The sequence below is a fragment of the Stegostoma tigrinum genome, chromosome 2, assembly GCF_030684315.1.
Source record: "Stegostoma tigrinum isolate sSteTig4 chromosome 2, sSteTig4.hap1, whole genome shotgun sequence".
NCBI lineage: Eukaryota > Metazoa > Chordata > Chondrichthyes > Orectolobiformes > Stegostomatidae > Stegostoma > Stegostoma tigrinum.
The window spans coordinates 88,881,111-88,900,612 of NC_081355.1; the positions used below are offsets into that span (position 1 = coordinate 88,881,111).

General features: G+C 43.4%; 1 protein-coding gene across 4 annotated transcripts in view; it reads right to left on the reverse strand.

Moving 5' to 3' along the window:
* The window catches only part of sema5a (sema domain, seven thrombospondin repeats (type 1 and type 1-like), transmembrane domain (TM) and short cytoplasmic domain, (semaphorin) 5A), a 182,402-nt gene that overhangs the window by 120,194 nt on the left and 42,706 nt on the right, over positions 1–19,502 (reverse strand). The window contains exon 1 of one of the 4 annotated variants that reach the window (XM_059655295.1): positions 12,183–12,206. The exons of the other annotated variants lie outside the window; for them this stretch is intronic. The gene's annotated coding sequence lies outside the window, so the exon portion shown is untranslated. Of the gene's footprint in view, positions 1–12,182; positions 12,207–19,502 lie in introns of those variants that run through there. 4 annotated transcript variants of the gene reach the window in all.

The window sequence follows — 19,502 nt, forward strand, 5'->3', positions numbered from 1 at the left end:
CGCCTAGATCTCCCTATCAGACAACACTTCCCAGGACCCTACCATTCACTGTGTAAGTCCTGACCTGGCTTGTCTTACGAAAATTCAACTGCTTGCATTTACCTAAACTGCATCTGCCATTCCTCAGCCCACTGGCCTAGTTGATCAAAATCTTACTGTATTCTTAGATGACTTTCTTCACTGTCCACTATACTACCAATTTTAGTGTCATGCAAATAGACATCTAATAACCAACACACAACTTCAACAGCTAAACGCATTTCTGAAGGCTGGGTTACATTCTGAACAAAAAAAGACAGTAGATTACCGTCAAAGTTATGAACTACACCACTAGCTCATATTAAAATCACTGCATCCATTTCAATTATCTCCAACTTTACAATTAAAAACTTCATGGTTCGTTTTTTTTCTTGTGTATGCACCTATATTGTCAATCGCCTTTTCATTGTGCTGTGTTTCTCTATGTACTTCAGATACAATACAATACACATCCATGGTTGTGTTGGTTTACATTCACCCTTACATCTTATTCCACGAGAAATCTCACTTTGTTCAGGTAGCGATCAAGTAGGAGGGCCCTTACATTTTGTAACACCGAGCTGACAACATTTATTTCCGGACTTCTTTAAATGACACCGATCTACAATGCACAGGGTAACTGCTAAAAGGCATTTCCGGTGCACTTTGACATTGTTCATTGCCTTTCCAAAAGCCTTTCAGAAAGGGATGAAACCACAATTCTATAAGAAATGTTATTTTTACTTTTATGCCACCAATTCCACACACAGTGACAATAACTACCACATTGCTCCCATGAGATAACAAGGTGTAGAACTGGATGAACACAGCAGGCCAAGCAGCATCAGAGGAGCAGGAAAGCTGATGTTTCAGGTCTCAGAAAATTGTTCCTATGTCTGTTTTTATCATCTTGTGTGATTCCAAATGACTATATGATAAGGTATCAATGCTAGAATCAAGTTCAATGTTTCCTCTCCCAAAGTTTTACAATGAGTGACCAGATGGTGGGACACGAAAACTGCATCAGTATACTGCCCTCGCTACAGGTAGTTACTTTACACTCCTGAGTGCTGAAAATTAGTTCAGATGATTTCCTCAAAGCGTTTCAGTTTGATTTGAACCTTTAGTTTTCATCCGCAATTGTCAATTCAGAATTTTACATCCAAATATAAACTGCACACTATGTTCATTAACTTCATACCCATACTTAGGAATGTGTCATATAGAGAAAGAATGGAAATGCAAAAAGGAACTAGACGAAATACTTCACCTCTGCCGCCATGCTACACTTCAAACTTTATTTATGTTGGATCACTGTTTACTACTGGCAGCTCCAACTTCAAACACAATCCTGTAACAAATATGTAACAGCACTAGAACCTCTTTCAGCACAGGGACTGATCAAGAGGAGATATTTCTCTCTTTGGCAGAGGTGCAAGACCATTATCAGCAAACACCAGGTGCCTTTGGTGACAACAGTTATTCAGCCTGTTCTTTTTTATCATAAAGCTTTTCACAGGATCACAGAATTCTTACAGTGCACTAGCAGTCCATTTGGGTATCTTGTGTACACTGGCTCTCAGTTCAAGTGCAAATAATGTTGGGAAACTGCTGGCTCTGCCAAGATGCCCACATCTTGTGAAACGACTATTTTTACCTAACACTCACCTCACCCTTCTAAAAGCTCCAGCAAGACGCAGAAGATTGCACCCTATGTGTGGTCTCACCAATGCCTTGTCGAGTTACAGCAAGACTTCACAAAAACACAAAGTTGTCATGATGTAGAAGGAAGCATTCAGCCCAATGTGGCTGCACTGTTTGCCTCAGCATTTTAATTCACTGTCAGTGTCCTGGCAGGGTTCAGCAGAGATTATTATAGTTTCCAGAACAAGTATTAGGATAGAGAGTATGGACAGGGTCAAGAATCTAATTTCAGGCGCAGCAGACAAGGGTATGACTATGAGAAGGGGGCAGTCAATGCAGGACTGAGGACAATGTACTTAAATGCATGCAATATACGAAACAAGGTAAATGAGCTTGTTGCACATATTGTAGTTGACAGGTAACTTGTGGGTATCACAGCGGTACGGCTGGAAGGAGATCAGGGCTGGAAACTAAATATCCAAGGATATATGTCCTATCAAAGGACAGACAGATATGCGGATGGGGCAAGTTGCCTCATTAGAAAGAAATAAAATTAAATTGATAGCAAAAAGGGATATCGAGTCAGAATGTGTTGAATCTGTGTGGTTAGGGTTTAAGAACTGAAAAGGTAAGAAGATGGGAGGTGTATACTGGTTTCCTAGCAGTAGTTGGGATGTGGGGAAGAAAAGGCATATATAAAAGCTACTATTACAATAATCATGGGACACTTCAATATGCAGGTGGATTGGAAAATCAGGTTGGTGGCAGAACTCAAGAAAGGGAATTTGTGAAATGTCTACAAGATGGCTTTTTGGAGCAGACTGTGGTACAGCCCACTAAGGACCAGGTAATTCTGGATTTGGTAATGCATAATGCAACAGACCTGATTAGGGAGCTAAAGGTGAGGGAACTCCTGGGGGCAGTAACCATAAAATGACAAAATTCACCCTGCAGTTAGAGGGGAGAAGCTAGAATCAGATGTGTAATGGTGTTACAGTTGAATAAAGGTAACTAAGAAGACATGGGGGAGGAGTTGGTCAGACTTGACTGGAAGGGAAGCATACCAGAGAAGACAGTGGAGCAGCAATGGCAGGAGTTTCTAGGAGGAAATTGAGAGGCAGAAATGCATGCCCAGGAAGAAAAAACATATTGAGGGGTGGATGAGGCTGCCATAGCTGACCAGGGAAGTCAGGGACAGCATGAAAGCAAAAGAAAATGTTGCAATGTAGTGAAGATTTGTGAGAAGCCAAAGGATTGAGAGGCCTTTAAAAACCATCAGAAAACAACAGCAAAAGTGACAGGGGTAGGGGAGAAGATCAAATATAAGACTAAGCCAGATAGTTTTTTTCAGGCATCTTTAGGGTAAGAAAGGCCCAAGAGTAGAAAATTGGGCTGCTGGACAATGAAGCTGGAGAAGTAGTCATAGATAGCAGAGAAATACTGGAGGAACTAAATAGGTACTTTGCATCAGTTTTACAGTGGAAGACACCAGCAGCATACCAGAACTTCAAGCGAGTTGGGAACAGAAGTGAGTGCAGTGGTTATCACTAAGGAGAAGGTGCTGGAGAAGCTGAAAGGCCCGAAGGTGGATAAATCATCCGGACCAGATGGGCTACATCCCAGTTTGGAACCAGGTGGGCCTTACTGACTATGAGATCCTTGATTTGTTAACCTGTGCCAATCAGGGAGCCCTGGCTGACAGATATAAATAGGAGATTTAATGAGTCTCTTCATTCTAGGGACTAACTCCGAGCTGGCTGGTGACAGCCAATGTACCGTGCACATAGAAATAAAGGGTGACTTGTTGACAGGATACCAGCTTCTGCACAGTTATTTCAGCCTCAGAGTTCTCAAAGAGACAGCTAAGGAGATTCTAGAGGCATTGAAGGTGATCTTTCAGAAATTACTAGAGTCAGGGAGGGCCCCAGAAGCCTGTAACATGGCTAATGGAACGCCCCCTTTTTAAGAAAGGAGGGAGGCAGAAGACAGGAAACTATAGGCTAGTTAGCCTGAACTTGGTCATTGGTAAGATTTCAGAGTCCATTACCAAGGATGAGATTGCTGAGTGCTTGGAAATGCATGGTAAAATAGGGCTGAGTCAGCATGACTATGTCAAGAGGAAGTCATACCTGACAAATCTGTTAGAATTCTGTGAGGATGTGACGAGTAGTTACATAAAGGAGAGCCAGTGCACATGATCTATTTGGATTTCCAAAAGGCCTTTGACAAGGTGCCACACGGGAAGCTGGTAAGTAAGATGAGTCCACGGTGTTAGAGGCAAGGAATTGGCATGGATAGACATTGGATGACTGGCAGGAGGCAGATAGTAGATATTGGAAATAAGGGGGTCTTTTAGAGGATGGCAGCCTGTAACTAGTGGAGTTGCACCGGGATCTACATTAGGACCACAATTGGTCACGTTATACATTAATGATCTACATGAAGGAACTGAGAACATTTTTATTAAGTTTGCAGGTGACACAAAGATAATTGCCCAAGGGTAGGTAGTGTTGAGCAAGTGGGGAAGCTGCAGAAGAACTCTGACAGGTTAGGAGAGTGGGCAAAGATGTAGAAGAGGGAATACAGTGTGGGAAAGTAAGAATATAAGAGTCATAGACTATTTTCTAATGGGGATAGGCTTCAGATATCTTGAGGACAAATGTACTTGGGAGTCCTGGTTCATTTGGCAGTTAGGAAGGCAAATGCAATGTTAGCATTCATTTCAAGAGGGTTAGAATACAAGAGCAAGAGATGTACTGCTGTATTAGGCTCTAGTCAGATGACATTTGGAAAACTGTGAGATGTTTTGGGCCTCATTTCTAAGGAAGAATGCTTTGGCATTGGAGAGGGTCCACAGGAGGTTTACAAGCATGAACCCCATTTCTGAAGAAGGGTCTAGGGCCGAAACATCATCTTTCCTGTTCCTTTGATGCTGTTTGGCCTGCTGTGTTCATCCAGCTCTACAGAGAGAAGAGATGACCCTTTAGAGCTGAGATGAGGAATTTCTCCAGCCGGTGGATGATGAATCTATGGAACTCATTATTGCACATGGTTATGGAGGCCAAGTCATTGAATGTATTTAAGACAGAGAGATAGATTCTTGTTTGGTAAGGGAATCAAGGATTATTTGGGGAAACAGGAGAATGCGGCTCAGAAACACATCAGCCATGATCGAACGGCGGTGCCAACTTGAAGGGCCTACTTCTGCTCCTATATGTTATGGCTCTACAGTCCTGCAATTTGCCTGTAAGCTTTCACACTGGATGATTATTTAAATAGAAATAATGTCATTTTGAATGCCTCAATTGAACCTGCCTCCACCACACTGCCAGTCAGTACATTCCATACCCAACTAATTGCTTTGTGAAAATCTCTTTTTTCTTACATCACATTTGTAATCTTTGCAAAACTCTTTAAAACTCTTGTTTTTTGATTCTCTCAAGAAGAGAAATAGTTTCTTTGTATTTACTCTGTCCAGACTCCTCATACTTTTGAAAACTAGTAAAATCTCCCCTTAGCTTTCTCCTCTGAAAATCCCAGCATCTCAAATTCTCCCAGGCACATAAAGTATCACATCCCTGGAACCGTCCTCATAGATCTCTTCTGCACTCAGTCCTATACATTCACATTCTTCCAATAGTGTGGTGCCCAAAAACTGTACACAATACTCCAACTAAGGTCTAACTAGTGTCTTATACAAGCTCATTATGACCCCAAGATAATGTGAGGCTGGATGAACACAGCAGGCCAAGCAGCATCTCAGGAGCACAAAAGCTGACGTTTCGGGCCTAGACTCTTCATCAGAGAGGGGGATGGGGTGAGGGTTCTGGAATAAATAGGGAGAGAGGGGGAGGCGGACCGAAGATGGAGAGAAAAGAAGATAGGTGGAGAGGAGAGTATAGGTGGGGAGGTAGGGAGGGGATAGGTCAGTCCAGGGAAGACGGACAGGTCAAGGAGGTGGGATGAGGTTAGTAGGTAGGAGATGGAGGTGCAGCTTGGGGTGAGTGGAAGGGATGGGTGAGAGGAAGAAGAGGTTAGGGAGGCAGAGACAGGTTGGACTGGTTTTGGGATGCAGTCGGTGGAGGGGAAGCGCTGGGCTGGTTGTGTGGTGCAGTGGGGCGAGGGGAAGAACTGGGCTGGTTTAGGGATGCAGTTGGGGAAGGGGAGATTTTGAAGCTGGTGAAGTCCACATTGATACCATTGGGCTGCAGGGTTCCCAAGCGGAATATGAGTTGCTGTTCCTGCAACCTTCGGGTGGCATCATTGTGGCACTGCAGGAGGCCCATGATGGACATGTCATCTAAAGAATGGGAGGGGGAGTGGAAATGGTTTGCGACTGGGAGGTGCAGTTGTTTATTGCGAACCGAGCGGAGGTGTTCTGCAAAGTGGTCCCCAAGCCTCCGCTTGGTTTCCCCAATGTAGAGGAAGCCACGCCGGGTACAGTGGATGCAGTATACCACATTAGCAGATGTGCAGGTGAACCTCTGCTTAATGTGGAAAGTCACCTTGGGGCCTGGGATAGGGGTGAGGGAGGAGGTGTAGTGGCAAGTGTAGCATTTCCTACGCTTGCAGGGGAAGGTGCCGGGTGTGGTGGGGTTGGAGGACAGTGTGGAGCGAACAAGGGAGTCATGGAGACAGTGGTCTCTCCGGAAAGCAGACAGGGGTGGGGTTGGAAAAATGTCTTGGGTGGTGGGGTCGGATTGTAGATGGCAGAAGTGTCGGAGGATGATGCGTTGTATCCGGAGGTTGGTGGGGTGGTGTGTGAGAACGAGGGGGATCCTCTTGGGGCGGTTGTGGCGGGGGCGGGGTGTGAGGGATGTGTTGTGGGAAATGCGGGAGACGCGGTCAAGGGCGTTCTCGATCACTGTGGGGGGTAAGTTGCGGTCCTTGAAGAACTTGGACATCTGGGATGTGCAGGAGTGGAATGCCTCATCGTGGGAGCAGATGCGGCGGAGGCGGAGGAATTGGGAATAGGGGATGGAATTTTTGCAGGAGGGTGGGTGGGAGGAGGTGTATTCTAGGTAGCTGTGGGTGTCGGTGGGCTTGAAATGGACATCAGTTACAAGCTGGTTGCCTGAGATGGAGACTGAGAGATCCAGGAAGGTGAGGGATGTGCTGGAGATGGTCCAGGTGAACTGAAGGTTGGGGTGGACGGTGTTGGTGAAGTGGATGAACTGTTCGAGCTCCTCTGGGGAGCAAGAGGCGGTGCCGATACAGTCATCAATGTAACGGAGGAAGAGGTGGGGTTTGGGACCTGTGTAGGTGCGGAAGAGGGACTGTTCCATGTAATGTTCCACATTAAGCAGAGCCTCACCTGCACATCTGCCAATGTGGTATACTGCATCCACTGTACCCGGTGTGGCTTCCTCTACAGTGGGGAAACCAAGCGGAGGCTTGGGGACCGCTTTGCAGAACACCTCCGCTCGGTTCGCAATAAACAACTGCACCTCCCAGTCGCAAACCATTTCCACTCCCCCTCCCATTCTTTAGATGACATGTCCATCATGGGCCTCCTGCAGTGCCACAATGATGCCATCCGAAGGTTGCAGGAACAGCAACTCATATTCCGCTTGGGAACCCTGCAGCCCAATGGTATCAATGTGGACTTCACCAGCTTCAAAATCTCCCCTTCCCCCACCGCATCCCAAAACCAGCCCAGTTCTTCCCCTCCCCCCACTGCTCCACACAACCAGCCCAGCTCTTCCCCTCCACCGACTGCATCCCAAAACCAGTCCAACCTGTCTCTGCCTCCCTAACCTCTTCTTCCTCTCACCCATCCCTTCCTCCCACCCCAAGCCGCACCTCCATCTCCTACCTACTAACCTCATCCCACCTCCTTGACCTGTCCGTCTTCCCTGGACTGACCTATCCCCTCCCTACCTCCCCACCTATACTCTCCTCTCCACCTATCTTCTTTTCTCTCCATCTTCGGTCCGCCTCCCGCTATTTATTCCAGAACCCTCACCCCATCCCCCTCTCTGATGAAGGGTCTAGGCCCGAAACGTCAGCTTTTGTGCTCCTGAGATGCTGCTGGGCCTGCTGTGTTCATCCAGCCTCACATTTTATTATCTTGGATTCTCCAGCATCTGCAGTTCCCATTATCACTCATCATGACCCCACTTCTCTTAAATTGCACGCCACTATTTATGAAGGCTAGCATATGGTATAAGGTATGCTTTATTCACAGATCTCTCTACCTGTCCTACTACTCTTGTTGAGTTAAGTACACATGCACTCAGGCCTTTCTACCCGACACATCTTTAAGAATAGTACCCTTGATGTTATTCCCTTCTCCCCAATTTGTTTTATCGCCTTCCCTCAATTCAATGTTTCTCAAACTGTTTCACACTGTCACCCCATTCAAGGCTCGAAAATTCTGATCATGTGGTCAATCTAGTAATAGGTCACGTGGGAGGCCTTGGAGAACAGGCAAGAGGTCTGAGAATTTAGGTAAAAGAAGGGTAAGAGTTCTTCAGTAGCCACTGTTGCCTTGGAGCTCACAAACTGCAAATTTCAGCTTGCAACTCCACTTGCGACCTGACTACACTTTAAACAAATCCAGATGACCAACTCAACCACTCTCTATGGTAGCAATTTCTACATCCTCAGCACTACAAGTAATGAAGCTTCTTCTGAATTCACAATTTGACTATGTGTCTACATTATCGACGTCTTTTATCATTTTAAAGAATTCCTTTAGATCATAAAAACAAACAGAACTGCGGATGCTGTAAATCAGGAACAAAAACAAAGTTGCTGGAAAAGCTCAACAGGTCTGGCAGGATCTGCGAAGGAGAAAACAGAGTTAACGTTTCAGGTCCAGTGACCCTTCCTCAGAACTTTTGTTCCTTTATATCATCCTTCAACCTTTCCTGTTCAACAGAAAAGCGATCCGGTCCGTTCCTCTTTTTCTAGATAGGTATAACCTCTGAGTTCATCCTTGTAAAATTACTTCCCAATCTCTGCCGCGCATCCATATAATTTGAATAATATGGCCACCAGAAATGTACATATTTTGCAGTGTAAACTAATTAACATTATGTACCATCTCTAATTTTTAGGTCCATTTTTCTAGAAATATATTCAAATAATCTGCTTTTCTTTAAACGCTACTACCCTGTGTTTTTGTACTTCTAGATTCCTTTGTACTACTATTCCTTTGAATCTTATTTTCCAAGTAATATGCAAATGGCTGTGATTTGGTGAACTTTGAAGTTTCTAATGCCGTCAATGCCCGTTCCAAGTCCTACTTACTGTGTAATTCCAGCCAATGCCCACATTGCTTTCCTGTGTGAGGAGCACCTTGGAGTGTCAAAAAGGGCAATCCATTTCAAACTGCTTCTGTATACATTTTGTCTGTCATTGACTTTTGGAAGCCAATATTTTGCTCCTTTTTTGTTGACACTGAAAACAATCATCTTCATTCTTTGAGCAATTTTTACTCGAGTTGTACATCCACGGGCTTTAAATGGACATTGGCCTTTTAATGTTCTCACAGTGCAACAATTATCAACATTCAATTTCTCCTCACCCTCCCATGAGGAAGCTCCCCCAATATCAAGCCCAACAGAGGTAAAAGTGCACCAATACAATTCTGAATACGTTAGTGCAAGATGAGTGATCTAGTCGTACTGTTATTGTTAAGTGAAAGGTACGGCAGATTTTAATGCTTCTTCTCAGTCCCTGGCAGATTCAGAGAAGGGATGCTGTTTTATTCAGCAAGAATGAGGCCCTACCCCTTTGACATTTCACCCAGACAAGCTCTGGTTTGCTGAAGGCCTGTCCACTATCTACAAGGCACAAGTCAGGAGGGTGGACAAATATTCCCGATCTGCCTGGGTAAGTACAACTGCAAAAATACTCAAGAAGCTTGACACCACCCAACACAGCAACTTGCTTGGTTGGCACTCTATCTACCATCTTCAATATTCACTCCATCACTGACGCACAGTAGCACCATTGTGTATCATCTTTCGCATGCAATGCAGTAATTCACCAAGGTTCTACCAACTGCAACTTCTGCAACCTCCCCTATTGAGAAGGCTAAGGGCTACAGGTGTATGGGTACAACACCACCTTCAAGCTCCCATCCTCGCCACACACCGTCCTGATTTGAAATTCCAACACTGTTCCTTCACTGTCACTGTTAAAATTCAGAAATCCCTTCCGAGCAGCATTGTAAACACACATACACCCAAGAACTGCAGCAGCTGAAGAAGGCAGCTCGCCACCACCTTTTCCAAGGCAATCAGGGATGGGCTATAAATGCTGGCTCAGCCAGTGATGCTGGTTTCCCTTGAACACATTTAAAAAACGCTGAGATTTCATTGGTAATGATTGTTTCTACTCCTGTTCCCTAAGTTCTTCCGTTCTTATGGGTGGAAGGACGCTTAACTTAATTATCTTTTAAATTTACTGGTGACTAGTTGGGGACTTTCCCTCCTATTCGTTGGTCATACCATTGATTAAAAAATTTGAGAACACCAGAGCATATTTATTTCTTTAAAATTTAAGAACTATATTTGTCACTGCTAGGACCAAAAAATAGCTTCAGTGAGTTCCATAATTAGTGCTCATTCGTGTTGATCCACTGGAAAAGTACCAATATTAGTCACTAATTTTAGTGTTATTTCTTGTAGCATCTAAGATCTTTTACAAAAATAAACTGCAATGATAATCATACTCAAACAGCCTATTATTGACAAAGAGAGCTTGTTTACTATCATGCTAAATATAAGATCTTACATAAGTGATTGCATAACAATCTACACAAGTAAAGTCATGACAAGCCATGAATACTTTTACATTCTATTATGGATGTTTTGTGCTTTCTTATCACTTTAACACTCTGATGTTTTGAATATCCCCATATCTACACTGATTCCAGCCTATCAATCTGCCACAATATGCAGGCACTTAGCAGGACTAAGAGGGTCATGCTGCAATGAAAATAAGCTTTTTCTGAAGAAGGGTCTAGAGCCGAAACATCAGCTTTCCTGCTCCTCTGATACTGCTTGATCTGCTGCATTCATCTAGCTCTGCACTTTGTTATCTCTAATCAATAAAAATAAGCTGTTGGGTCTCAAAAACATTCTTAGTCTGAGCTGAGCTCACCTGCACAGACAGCCTTATCCAAGCAAAGACATCGATATCAGCAGCAGCCAATCTTTAGTAAATCCTATGAGGACAGAATACAGTTGCTACACAAAGGGCCGATCATAACCCTGGGGAACTCATTGACAGCACTCCTGGACATTATGGAACTTGCCTGTTGGTGGCAGCCCTGGGAGGTACTGATGAATCCCGAGTGTGGAACATTAAACGACTGTAAATGCAAATAATACAAACTAGCCTTTTCAGGATTATCTGGAAAATTATACTAATCTATCAATCAGCCCAATTTAAACCATTTGAGGCTCTTGCTGATATCCCATTTACAAAAATATCAGTACATATTATATTATACATTGAGAGTCACAACATTCATTAGTGTTCCACAGCCATTGGTACGAGGGAGTGTCCTGAACCTGCTGAAGCAGAATTTTTTCAGGCTACAAAATTTTCACCAATGGCTGCATTTTTTGAGCTTGCAGAAATATCTGAAAACATTGCTTAAGTGCGGCTGCTTCATAGTACAGTGTGTTTATCTACTTCATACCAGCATTTCAGTGAAAGATAATCACAGAAACTTGCCTTGACTCGTGTACAAAAACAGTCCAGCAGCAAGTTGGTACTTAACACCAACCAATATAGAACATAAATGTGCAGAGTCGTAAATTATGTTTACAGTATAAATACGCAATTTATGTTGCAAATCCAACTAGTGTACAAATACTCTGCAAATTATAAATCAGGCTTAATTTTATTTAGGTTTGTTAAATGCTTAAAATTAAATATTGAGTCTCCTGTTGCAACACTATTTTAAGGACTGGTTACAAAGGCATTGTTCAAAATGTTATTGCTTTATTTTTTCTGTTTGTATTATGAGTTTTTTCATTTCCCTGGGGGGTGTTCTAACCTGACAAAGTGGAAGAGTCTACGAATAGGTGGCAGATTAAAAGCGTCCATCAGAAAACCAGCAGCAAGCAAGCTGACTTCTGTTTTTAACATCAGCGTGATTTGTAACATACATCAAACCTCATGAAAATGGCCGGATAGCAATTTAAATACGTCAAGCGTTCATTATCGACTTCTTTAACCACAATTTTAACATTAATGATGCATGTATGAGTTTTCCATGTTCTGGTGAACTTTGGCAGAACAGTGGCATTTGAAGTGCTGAACAAATAATAGGCAAGAAATGCTATAAAACCTGAAACCTCACACTTGCTTCCTTGCATGCAGGAATGAAAGACCTTTGCTCACCGCACTTTCTCCGAGTGTATGCTTTCAGTGCTTTGAAGGTGAGCGGTACAATACTGGAAATCATTTTTACTGCTATGGAGTTGATATCATTTAATGTACTCTTCCAGCTATCATCCTCAGTTCAACATGGCAAATGCAAATGGGAAACCACTCACTATTCCATCGGAAATAGGAACAAGTGCAGAGACCCAGTTTGAAAGGCACAGAGCTGAGACACAGAGATTGCAAACGGCTTCCTGGGCATGACAGAACACAGTGCTTCAGGAGACACGTGGTTGCAGCCATTTGCAGGTGTTGGAAGAAATCAGGAGGAGGTATGATGTCCCTGGATGTCAAATTCACATTTCCTTGCCTCAGGCTCCTTCACAGGATCTGCAGGTCATGTTCAGAAAAAAATAACCAGCTGTCACCCTCAAGTATCTCTCAAAGGCAACCACCACCAGGTTCACCTTGCACAATTCTCAACCAACGAGGGTAGTGTGGATGAGCAGGTATTGCATTTTCAAAATCTGACTGGCTTCCACAAATCCATCATGTTACAATCAGGATGCCTCTAGATCAGGCCACATTCTTTCATCAACTGAAAGGAAATCTACTCCCTCGATGTCCAGCTTGTCCATAAATATAAAAAGATCATCTGCTATGTTTGTGTGTGAATCCAAGGGGATGTTTTTGCCCTGTGCTATTTAAGCTTCTCTCAGACCTTCACACCTCAAAGCAGAGTAAACAGATGGCTCAGTGGAGAAAGTGGGATGGCACCTGCAAGGTGCCCAAACAATGATGCCCAGAAATGGTACAGTAAAAGTTTACACCTTTCCATCAGGAAGGGGAAAGCTAATGGGATGATTGGCATGTATTTTGCAGCCTACACCAATCTAGGGTATTCAGAATGACAGTGGTTAGTTGTGCCTTGCACAAATAGCATTGCATTAGAACTGCAGCTCAGAAGCAGGAAGCAACTGATCACACTGCCTCCTCTACATGAGGACCATTGAGGTTAAATAGAAAAGTGATGTAGCGAAATTACCAACAGGCATATATGTATATATATATACACACATATACATAGCTGCCAGGAATGTCTAGGCTGTCCTGATTCAAATGCTGTTCATTTAGTCTGAGGCAATGGCTGTCATCTAGCAAACAAATTCCGGATCAGCTTGACTCAAGCCCAATGTGTCTTAACACTGTGTTCAGTACATTTTTGCGCAATTATACCTTAAACTTCTGTTTTTGGCGACTTCTACACAGTCCTTTCTTTGTGGAGTCAACAGATTTGGAGAAAGGTGGCTCATTTCCCTTCTCTCATGCTCAGATACTCTTTACCAGTGTCCTCTGTGTATAATAACCCAACAGAGACCCTATTAACCTGCTATCACTAATGTCAGGGTAGGTCTTGCCATCAAGAGAGTTGGAGCTGTGAATGGGAAAGGGCAGGGTCACAGAAGTGTTCACTCTTCTGTTTCATGGCCCATTCACCTTTTGCTACTTGTCAAGAGCTGGAAAGCACTGAATAACCAAGGCTGGGTTATCAGCTACTTAAGTGGGTAGGCCATTGGTGCAGACCAGCATGCACACAGATCTGTTACATGTGATGATCTGTGCAGCAGGCCATATGTTGCGTGAGACATCAACATGCAGGCCTGGGACATCAAGGCACTCTTGCTAGAGACAGACACCTCCATTGTGAGCACTACAGCTAGAAAAGCTGATAGGCCCTCACACATATTCTGTCGCTGCTCCAAAATTCTCCTATATATTAACACCCCCAACCTCACAATCTGCATCCAGCTGACCAGAGCCTGCTGAGCCCTCCACTTCGCGATGGAAACTCTCCGCTTCATCTATTTCCTGCTCCTGCTCACTTGTGGTGTTAATTCTCTACGTGACAGCCCAACTACCAGTCATGTCAGTCCCACTGAGTTGCGTGTCTGAGCTGGTGGACAATGCATGATGTGTGAGAGTATCACACGCAGAATGTGGGACCTCCCTCTGAGGACTATCTGCCCTCCTGCAGCACGACTTCCTGCTGAACTCTGATTTAAGATGCGACAAGGGAAGAAAAAGCTACACTTTTATTTTGCATGTTGCTATTTTTTTTCAGTGTATGCTAGCATTAACTCAACCTGGTGAGTGTTGTAGGCTGTGTGACAATGAGCTATTAGTTCTGTCACCAGTTCACTGGGAGACTCATCTCTTCCATCTTCAAAAGCCAAGCATGGTCACACTCAACTTACTCCAGCCCCTCTTCCTCTGCAGTTGCCAAAATGGAGACTGCAAGGCCACCACTGATTCTCTGTCTCTTCCTTATGCTCTGTGTTTACCTGCAAGGAGGTCCTATGAGAGAGAGAAATTGAATGTTTTAAGGCATTGAATGGAGAACATTTGTAGTGTAAAGCTGTGAGGGACAGAAGTGGCGTCATACGAGGTGAAGTATTAGTGATGGAGGAACAGGTGGGAGTGAGAGAGACTGTAGACAGAAAAGAACGGGGGTACTTGCTGTCTGTGGGGCTATGAGGATTGATGTACATGAGAAGGCACAGTGAAGGGGATATGGCATAAAACCCATGCCAGGATATACCTGAATGTGCCATGCCATGCACCGTTCCTGATCTGAATAGGTCATTAATTGTGTTTGGCACAGTGAAAGGAATTAGGACACCAGATACCTGCTGCTGACCTCCTCAGAAACTTCCAAGCATATTCTCTCAGTTTAGAGGCGGGAATCTTTTCTCCTGCCAGCAGGGATAGGAGTCATCATGCGGTCTGTATAATCAATGAAGTGTTGTGCTGCTGTATTGTACATCAACAGATCTAGGTTTGGCTCTGTCTAATATCATGAAAATGGATCAAAATCTCACCGTACTTATGGACACATCAAACTTTTAATTTTAACATGATTTTTTTCAAAAGAGGACTGCTACTGCCAAAAGTTGACTGTGGATTTTAACTTCAGTGACTGCCTGCCGGAGTCCTGTGTGGAGTCACGAAATATCACAGTTCAGAGTCAGGGAATCTTCAAACAGAAAGGCTAGAAGAAAGAGATAACAGGAGACTGACGATTGAAACCATCACCATTCCCCCCACCACCATCTCAAAAGCCACCTCCTGCAGACATGTCTGTGTTTTACCCGAGCAGCGATACATTAAAAAAACCTGTTCTGTCTGTGTGTTAGTGGCCTGATGTGCTCATGGGTGGTGGTGTACTGTGAAAGTCATAGTTTGAGAGCAGCCATGAAATACCCCTGGCACAGCAAGTATAGGAAGGGTAAAGGCAACCTCTTGCTCTAAGTTAATAAGGTGTGGAGCGGGATGAACACAACAGGCCAAGCAGCACCACAGCAGCAGGAAGGTTGACGCTTCGGGCCTCGACCCTTCATCAGAAATGATGGAGGCTCTAGGCCCGAAGTGTCAGCCTTCCTGCTCCTGTGGCGCTGCTTGGCCTGCTGTGTTCATCCCACTCCACACCTTGTTATCTCGGATTCTCCAGCATCTGCAGTTCCTATTATCTCTTGCTCTAAGTGCTGTCAGCTTGCCATCATCAAAAGGGCCCACAACAAAACAATTTCAATCAATCTGTAATTACACCAACAATCTCAAATCAACAGCTCAACTACCAATGTCAGTGCTTCCAGTTCCATCCACAGAGTCATGAAGTCATAGAGATATTCAGCACAGAAACAGACCTTTCAGTCCAACTCGTCCATGCCAACCAAATATCTTAAATTAACCTAGTCCCATTTGACAATATTTGGCCCATATCCCTCTAAACCCTTCCTATCCACATACCCATCCAGGTGCCTTTTAAATGCTGTAAGTGTACCAGCCTCCACCACTTCCTCTGGCAGCTCATCCCATATACATACCACGCTCTGTGTGAAAAAGTTGCCCCTTAGATTTCTCCTAAATCTTTCCCTCCTCATCTTAAACCTATGCCCTCTAGTTTTGGACCCTCACTACCCTGGGGAAAAGACCTTGTCTACTTACCCTATCCATGCTCCTCATGATTTTATAAACCTCTATAAGGTCATTTCTCAGCCTCCAATTCACCAGCAAAATCAGCCCCAGCCTATTCAGCTTCTCCCTTTAACTCAAACCCTCCAACCCTGGTAACACCCTTGTAAATCTTTTCTGAACCCTTTCAAGTTTCACAACATCCTTCCTATTGAAGGGAGACCAGAATTGCACACAGTATCGGAAAAGTGGCTTAAACAATGTTCTGTATAGCCACAATATGACCTCCCAACTCCTATACTCAATGCACTGACCAATAAAGGCAAGCATTCCAAATACCTTCTTCACTACCCTGTCTCCCTAGAAGTCCATGTTCAATGAACTATGAACATTTGTTCAGCAACACTCCTCAGGACCTTACCATTAAGTGTATAAGTCTTGACTGTCCAAAATGCAACACCTCATATTTATCTAAATTAAACTGCATCTGCCACTGCTAGGCCCATTTTCCAATCTGATCAAGGTTCTGTTGTACTCTGAGGTAACCTTCGTCGCTGTCCGCTATAACTCCAATTTTGGTGTCATCTGCAAACTTACTAATCATACCTTCTATGTTCACTTCCAAATTGTTTATATAAATGACAAAAAACAGTGGACCCTGCACTAATCCTCATGATACACCCCTGGCCACAGGCCTCTAATGTGAAAAGCAACTCTCTATCCCTCTGTCTTTTACCTTCGAACCAGTTCTGTTTCCAAATGGCCAGTTCTCCCTGTATTCCATTTGACCTAACCTTGCTAATCAGTCTACCATGAGGAATCCAGTCCAATGCATTAGTGAAGTCCATATAGATCATGTCCACCACTCTATCCTCATCAATCCTCTTCGTTGCTTCTTCAAAAACGTCAATCAAATTAGTTAGACACAATTTTGCATGCACAAAGCCATGCTGACAATCCCTAATCAGTCCCTGCCTTTCCAAATGCATGTAAATCCTGTCACACAGGATTTCCTGTAATGGCTGCAATGTTCTAGTAGCTACTCTTCATGAACAACTCAGAAACTGATCCATACATCTTGTTTTTAACTTATGTCTTTTTTAAATTCACACCTTATTGCTAACCTGTGTGTATGTCTGCTGTGTTGTTTTTTTTTCACATTAAGTAACGAATAAACTCAATTTTCCGCTAACTTTAGGAAGCCTGGTTAAATTGGTTCCTTGTGAAGCGTAAGTTCATTTGGGCCTGGGAGAAAGTGATCCACAAGGAAAGGAATCCTTTTCAAATAATCCTTGTTACAACTGACCAAAGGGTGGATAAATAAAGAAGAGAAATCAATTCATCCCTCCCCACTCAAGAGCTTAACAATTTGCAGTATTCTGCTTGGAACCATAACAAATTGGGAAGCTTACCAAGGGACCCGTTATAACATTAAAGGCATCAACAATGTTTCAAGCTGGAGCTTCCCTGGGTCACGATAAACAGCTAGGCTGAAAGAGACTGATGTGGGTGGTCATCTTTACTGTTTGCTGTAATTGATCATGAAACAGGGCAATTAAGGCAAATGCACTGACTGCACAAAAAAGCCACTGACCAACAGTGCTGAAACGTTTGAGCTTACATTGTTAAGGCCCAGCCTTTGTACGCTTTCCATAAAAACTAAGAAATTTCAGCACAGGACATTTAGTTGGTTGTGCTGGTGCTGGAGATGAACTGCCCTTATCTCGATTCCTCAGATTTTTTCACTTTTGTTTTCAAAAAGCATACAATTCTTTTGGAGGTTATAGCATCACTTTGGCATAAAATGCAGTTGTCCCGGAGTGTTCCATGTCATATTAATCCTTGACCACAATTCTGCTAACGCCTCCCTTTGCACCTTTAACAACTCTGTACAGTTTCGGAGGTATGTGCAAGAGTCGGGTAAAACCAGTAAGTCCAGTAGGGAAACTCCAATCATCAAATCACACATTGCTTCTCAAACTGTAGTGGTCAGCTTCGATTCCACGGAGGTATTTTTGTCTGAGTGAGAAAATTATGGGTTCAGTCCCTACTCTGGTTTCATGAGCACATAATCTAAGCTGACACTTTAGAGCAGTTCTAAACTCTCCAATCGACTGCCACTTGGAGGTGATGTTAAATTGAAGTCCTGTCTGACTTCTCAGATGAAGAGGAGTGGGGGAGGTCTCTCCAGTTCTTCTAGCCAACATAATTAAGACAGAAGTGCAATTCGGTTTTTCTCTCACTATTGATGCTGCCTGATTTGCTAAGTGTTTCCAGCATTTTATGTTTTTCTCATGCAAACAGATCTGTCCATTTGTCTCACTTCTGCTTTTTGGACCTGACTGTAGGCAAATTGGCTCCCACATAACAATTGACTGTGAAGCACTCTGAATATCTGAAGTTATTTATAAGTGCAAAGCTCAATGAACAAAATGAGGTACATAGATGGAAGTCATTTGACTGTATCCATATTTTTTGTTTGTTTATTTCCTACAGTCTTTTGAATTTGCAGATTCAATCCACTCCATTAAGTTTCTATTCCTTATATTCACTACCTTTTATGTAAAGTCATCAAATTTTCACATGTCTTTTCAATATCTGTCTTCTACGTCTGTCTCTATAGTCACTAATTCTAAGTGACACTTAGCCTTTAAAGAGCTTGTTCACACAATATGGTGACCTGAAAGATGCACAGTTCTCACACAACAGACTTGTGGGGAAAGTTATTGGCCATGAGATAAAAGAGTCAATAGCAATGTGGATACAAATTTGGCTGAATGATTGGAATCAGAGAGTAATAGCCAATGGATATTTTTCTTGCTAGAGCAAGGTATGCATTAGAGTTCCCCAAAGGTTGTACTGGGACCCTTGCTTTACTTGATGTAATTAATGATCTAGCTCTTGATGTGTAGACAGCAATTTCAAAGTATGCAGATGACACAAAACGTGAAAGAACTACACTGTCTTCCTCACAGTTTACAGAACTCTAGAAGGTCACAGATAAGTTGATGGAGTGGGTGGATAGGTGGCTGATGTGTTTCAACGCAGGAAAACGTGAGGGAATACATTTTAGTACGAAGAACATAGAAGACAATATAAAATAGGGGGGTAATTCTAAAGAGGAAAGCAGGAACAAAGGGGCCTAGGTGTAGATGTGTACAGATCATTGAAGGTGGCAGGGCTAGTAGAAAGAGCAGCAAGTAAAGCAAACTGTATCCTCAGCTTCACTGATAGGGGCATAGAATAAGGAGGTGATGTTGGGCTTGTATAAGACGCTGATTACACCTCATCAGTGGTGGTGTGTACAGTTCTAGGCACTATATTGTAGGAAAGATGTGAACACATTACACAGTATTCAGAACCAGTTTACAATGTTCCTGCTCTCCTCTTTAGAATTGCACCCCTATTTTACATTGTCTTCTGTGTTCTTCCTACTAAAATGTATTCCCTCATGCTTTCCTGCATTGAAACACATCAGCCACTTATCCACCCACTCCATCAACTTATCTGTGACCTTCTAG